The sequence below is a fragment of the Apaloderma vittatum genome, unplaced genomic scaffold (genome assembly GCF_000703405.1).
Source record: "Apaloderma vittatum isolate BGI_N311 unplaced genomic scaffold, ASM70340v1 scaffold14801, whole genome shotgun sequence".
Lineage (NCBI taxonomy): Eukaryota > Metazoa > Chordata > Aves > Trogoniformes > Trogonidae > Apaloderma > Apaloderma vittatum.
Window position 1 is genome coordinate 1 of NW_009698605.1, and position 6,712 is coordinate 6,712.

The following is a 6,712-nucleotide window of genomic DNA, read 5'->3' on the forward strand; positions in this document are numbered from 1 at the left end:
TCCCCGGTGCGGTGCAGCGAGTCTCCGGGCCTACGGGTCGGGCCGCTGCTCCCTCCCGGAGAGCCGAGCGGTTTTTTCGGTCCGGGTGCTCTGTGAGGCAGATACCCCTTCTGCAAGGTCTCTAATCTCTTGTAATCCACGGATCCTTCCCCCAGGGCTTGTGTTGTGCTGTTCGAGCTTCCATTCATTCGAGGCTTGTAAGGATCGTCGTCCTGAAGGGAGACGTGGTGACTTGAGCCTGGTTGGGTTGCGTAGTAAAACTTAGCGATTGTCTGTCTGTGGCTTTGAAAAAGTAAGGAAACGAATGGAGAGACGATGACATGACTGAAATAAAAGCGTAGCCTTGAAAAGGTGGTTATGTGAGATGGACTCTTGCTTTCCATGTAGATGATGTTTTAAACATGTTTGGTTTGTGCTGTTGGAGTTTGCTTTCACTCTTTCAGAGCAATACTTTTGAGCCTAGAATGAAGGCTGATTTCTTTTTATTTGTGGGATGTACTTCAGTACTTTACAGTACGTGTGTGTGGTATCTGAGCTGGGAAATCTTTATCAGAGAGACTTTGCAGAACCGTCCAAACTGGGCCTCCTTGGTAACTGTCACACTGTAGCTGAAGTTCTGTTTAAACTTACAGTCTGTTGGAAATGGTTGCTGAAACAGGTGAATTGCTTAGACTCATAGCAGAAGTTATCTACGAGAGTTAATATTTGCACTGTCATGTTAAAATACAGATTTTCTCAGTTTGGTACTCGGTGTTGATTTTTAGCCATTAATGTGATAGTTCCATAAAAATATCTGTAGGTCTTCTTCTTTTACAGGGTTCCTTAGTCAACTTTACCAAAGGTTGTAGTAGGAGGATCATATTAGAGGGAAAGAAATCGCTGTCTGAGACCTAATGTGCAGTGTCTTTTGTTATTGTTTACATGCAGTGTAAAGTCACACCAGTAGATTGGGACATGACTTGTTGCTGATTTTATCCTAAAGTCTTTACTATTTATCAATATGAAGTTGTCTGGAGTAGGTTTAGGGAACATTTGCTTTAACTTTTTATTTTTCCCTTTCCCCACCCTTGTTACAGAGTAGATTCTGATTATGGGGTGGATAGAAATATACATGGCCTCGAACTCCAGAGCCTCTCTCTTTAGAGGAGACGTACATTCAGTCATGTCTGTGGAAGCACAAGCATTTCTATCTGATTTTGTGTGGAAAAAGTACTTGCTTCTGGAATTACCTTTTTCTGTTTGAAAACGTAGCATTTGGGATTGTTTATTGCTGTAGACAGGCTGCGAAGTGGACATTGATAAAAGAAATATTTCTTCTTAATATGCAGTGACATTCACTCCAGATTCTAACTTCATGGCTCAAAGGCGAGTTACAGCAGTGAACAGATGTCTGAAGGATTATTTCTTTAATGAGTTATTTTATGCTTGTACCTCTTTGAATTGTTTTCTCCTGCTACTGTAGGGCTCTATTTTCTTCCTGTAACACTTATTATCAGAAGGAGGGTCAAAAATCCAAGAAAGAATTGGTGGTTGGCTAAGGAAGGGCAAGGTACAAGGAGTGACTAAAAGTGATCAACAACAAGGTCTCCACAGAAGAAAGAAAGTGGATGTTTCTTGTTCTTTAGGTTTGAAAAGCTTTTTTATCAATGAATTGTGAAGATAGAGCTTGTTCTTATATGTTCAGCAAGATTTATTGTTAACATAGGAAGCACTAAAAGAAAGGATAAACTGGGCAGTATGTGTTGGGAAAAGCTAATTCTGAGCTTTTTTGTTTATTGCGAGCAATGGGAATTGCGTAATGTGTATTTATGTGGAGGAAGTCAGAGTACAGAAGTTATGGATGAAAGACAGCCAGTGTTATAATGTATGCAATGAAAGCTTATTTAGCATTATAGATTTTTTTTTTAGCCTTATTCTATATATTCGTATCCATACATTTTTCTTTCTGGTCTGTTCTGTAAACTTTAAACTATTCTTGTAACTTTTCCCAATCAGTTATACTTGTGCAAAGTTCGCAGAAATGAGTCAGATGATTTCACACGTTGTAACATGTATGTGGAGGTAGCTAAGGAAGAGAGAACTCCTTCACTGTCATTTTTGTTGATGTCGTATTTTCAATGACTTTTGCTTTTACATGGTTGCTCTCCAGAAGCAATGCCCGTAACAACATTTTTGATATCTTTTCTTCTCTCTTTTACAGCGATAGGGTGGTTACTAATTTCCACTAGGAGACTTAAGTCAACAAAGAGTATAAAATATTACTGAAGTAAAGATCTGGTGATGGTGGCAGGGATTGGAAATAGTGTGATAGGTTTAAGGTTAGGTCAAGACTTTTTTTTGTATTCAGTTTTTAACCACTTTCACTCTTGTAACTTGTACATTGTATTGGACCTTGCTCAAGAGGATGAATCAGCCTAACAAAACAGGGTTAGTGTGGCTCTTTAGAAGAAGATAGAAGTGATCACACCATGAATGTCAACTGTGATTTTTATCTCATGAAGCCTGAGACACCTCTTTCAATGAGCCCAGGAAAGACTGGGCTGGAAAAAATCTACTCCCAGTACCTGTTATATGAAGAAGTTCTAGCATGTAATCTGTCCTTCTCAGAGTGTCTTCAGTGACCCTATGTCTTATACTTCTCATGAACTGTTAAAACAGATGTTTCTGGCAGTGACTTAAAATGCATAGTTGAAGAAGTTTGTTACTGTGGTGTGTAACAAGTTGCAAATCTGCTCAGGTGGAAAGACAAAGCACCACCAAACTACAGCCAAATCGGAGGGTCAGTTCCAGCAGTGCCATTTGGATACATTTGGGCAAATATGTGGGAGGCATTTGTTATATTGGCCTGAGTGCTTCCAAATCAGTTGCCAGTTTCTGACTTCCAGGATATGAGCTTCTCTTCCAGGATTTTCTGTAGAAAAAACAAAACAGGAATTTCTTGTATCTGAAAAGAACCAAGTATTCCATGAGTGTTTGTAGAGGGTCCGGTCAAGTTGTCGGTGGTAAAAAAGCAAGGACTTTTGTCTTTTGGAAGAGTGTTCTTTCCCTCAGAATCTAGGTCTTTATAAAACTTAGAGTAATTTTGTTACACTATAGGTAATATTCTGAACTGGTCTCTGAGGATACTAATTGTACCCTGCTGTCCCATATTTGTTCTGATTTCAAAAATTAAGTAGACATATTTCCTTCAGTTTCAGCATGATATAGGAGGCTGGAGGCCATGCTGGTTTTTTTTTGGTTTTGGTTTCGAAAGAGAATTAACAGTGAGTACAGGCCATAAAAATGATGAGTATGCAGTTCTCAGTGATTTGATTTGCTGATTGAAACAAGCTCATGTGAATCACTGGGATTTTTAGAAAAAACATGCAATAAAAACGGCACTGTAGTCTGCTTTGTTTGGATGCTAAGGAATCTGGAAACTATTGTGAAAGTTTTAAAACTTCCTCCTACCTCCCCCAGTATCAGTATGCATTTTAGTTCCACCAGTTTGTTGCTGATCAGCACTGGTTTTCTGTCTTGTGTAACAGCTTCCCAGTATGGGTTTTAGCTGTGTGACTGTTTTGACCCAAGCTGCCATTGTCAACTGCCTTTATTCAGAACAGAAAATGGCATGGAGGGACTGCTTTGTATGAAAATTGTTTGTTTGTTACAGCAGCCACCACTTGTTGTCATAGCATTTCCCCAGTACCGTGAGTCCTGCTTTTTTGAGCTTTCTGTAGTGTAACTGCTGAGAAGTAATATGATGTTCAACAGCATGTTTTATTGTTATGCTTGACTTAGTTTTGGTAGTATGTTACCACATGCAAAGGAACATTCTCAGTGTTTTTATCAAGCGAAGCAACTTGTTTTCTCTATTTCTCCTTATGTGGTGTATGTCTTTAATTCTTTCTGTGATTGTTTGTTGGGTTTTTTTCTCCTTCATGTCATAAGACAGCATAGAATTCTCCATTTTGCCATATCTTCATATTTTTTGAGCGGAGATGAATGTTGTTTGATACAAATTAATTGTACTGGGGGAGGAGAAACATGGACTCATTCAGTGACAACTGTCTTCCAGCTTCTCAGAGGTAGATGGTCTTGGCCCTGCCCTTTATGGTATTCCACTTCAGTGGTGAGCAAGCATACCACCAGCCTCATGTTTAGAGCAAGTCAAGCAACCAAAATAACAAAGCAGCCTTGTCCCCAGCTTTAACCCCTGACTTGTTCTTGAGGCTTCCCTCTCCTTTCCAGCTCCCTCCTTGACCCTCAAGCATCAGCTTGTGGTAGGGTGCAGGTAGCCTGCGTTAGCTGCCACACGGGCTAGCTAGAAGTCTGAGGTATAGCTATGGTTCTCTCATCTGGGACACTCAGAACCATCTCCTTTGTGTGGCTACTTTTTCCAAAGAAAGTGTAGAAAATTATCTCAACACTCTTTTCCTCTGTAGTACTTCCTTCAAATGAGCTTACGTTTTGGTTTCACTATTGTTGCAGAGAGAGCAATAAGCCAACAGGTATTTCCTGCTCAAGCAGGAAATACTGATAACTATGTGAGGGAGAGGAGGGAAGGCTGAAAAGAGAATAGTAGAACATCGTCAGGCAGGATCACTTGCTGAAAATACACTCAAAACAGTAAGTGAGAAGTTGTTTGCAAGGGATGCGCTTAAGTTCTTCCTCCATCTTACTGAAGAAAAAAAGCAGGAAGGATTGATCATCTTCTGCCCTGTAATAATCCCGTCTTCAAACATTAGATATATTCAGGGATATAAGTGTAACTTGTGAAGAGTGTCTTAATGATCACAGCTCAGGAGGTATCTGTCAGGAGGCTGCTACTCTGCGGCTCTTCCTGGAGGAAGGACCTGTTGGTAAGAGCAGTGACTAGAAGCCAAGTTCCTCATGCACAACCCGATAAGCTGTAGTCAAGGGGCAGGGAGAAGAGAAAGCAGCCCTTCTTCCTTGGCAGAAAGCCTGCCTGGGTGTTCAAAGATGTGTGTGTTAGAGCAGTCTTCTTGCTGCCTTCTCCCTTCCTTTTACCCGCAGCTTTGCACTGAACAGGAGGTCGTTGGGAGTAGGTCTGTGACTGCAGTGTGGTGACACTGGTTGCCTACGTGGGGAGGAAGAGGATAACCTTCAGGGGACCTTGGGAAGGGAGCAGGTCCCAAAGTCCAGATTTCTTGGCCCCATGGCTGCTGAGGTTAGATGGTTCTGCAGAACCAAATCAAAGGTGGTGTGGAAAACCAGAATCTTTAAAAATTACTTTCTTGCTGTCACGTTTATCATGTGTAATCACATTTAAAAACACTACAGACTGATAAAAAAATCTGCCACGCTGTTGTAAGCTGTTGTAAATGATGTTATACTTTACCTTTAAGGGCAAATTACCTTTAAATATTTAATATAAGTTCTTTTTCTAAAAGAAAGGCCTATCATTACCTTTATATAGCTTGAAGAATAAAATACAAAACTTCATTTATTTTGTTTCATATAAAGGTTAATATCTAATTTCAGAGTAAGCCATAGTATTCTTAGTATTGACATTTATTATATTTACTAGCTATAGGAGGTTAAATGTAGTATGTATGTACTATACTAGCTGCCTTCTGTAAATAATTCGATTGCTCTGTTGTGATAGTTGTATTTCCCTTCATTGTATGCATGGATATGAAATAATTTCTTTCAATATGGATGGTTCTTGTGGAACACTAGTTATTTTAATACCTTTGCTCTACAACTGTCTCGTGGCAGTTGTTGAAATGATTCTTTAACGTATTTTTGGTAACATGAAGAACCAACTGTAGCATTGGTTGGCATACTCTAATTGATGTATAGGCCAAACAACTCTGCTGTTTGTTACCTGCTCGAGTTAAGATGTAGATTCCTTGCTGGGATTTGCCTCAACTGGCTGGCAGCTGTTGCAGCTGTGTGTCTCCTAGGTGTTAAGATTTACTATGTATCTTTAGCGTGCAAGTTCCTCCTAAGTTCGGGAACAAAATGTGAGGGCAACATGAGTTACTTGCTTTCCCTTAACTTTGCATTTTTATGTAACTGGAGTTTTCTTACTAAAAAATCTATTTACTCTAAACATACATTACAGGGGATGCAAAATATCCTTGAGAAATAGATCATGAGGAATTCTTCCACCCATAAAGTCATCTTCTTGGTTCTCCACAACTCAGGAGCTCTGTGGCTTATCTATCTGTTTGGTATTGTGGTATCGCAAGAATTACCTTCTTGGTTTGGGGTCTCCCAGTGCTGTTTCTGTTTTTATATAGTCAATCTCTTTGTAGCTAGTTAGAGGAATTGGGGATCTGTCTGCTATGCGGGATTCCTTGTGTGATCGAGTAGACTAACATAGAGGTGAGAGCTGAAATTGTTCAGTGTTATAGAAGCGTTATGTTACGTGTCAGGAAATCATTTTTCTGTTGCTGTGATGTTCTGTGAGGTGGAAGAAGTTGATAAGGTGTCTGGGGAAACTTTATAATCATCTGCTATGGAACAGCAAATGATGATATTTTTTTGTAACATGATGATCACAAGTCTGACCAGGGTGAAGCCGTGGATAAGTTAATTAGAAAACATAGTTTCTGAAAATACTGTTTTCTAATTAGCTCTTGTAAAGCATTATCTTATTTGAAAAAAATTGTGGTGCAAGAGTAAATTACCATTAATGTTTTACCATCTGTGGGAGCTCTGGTTTCTGTGAAAACAATACAGAAGTTGGCCAGTTTGGTTTTAT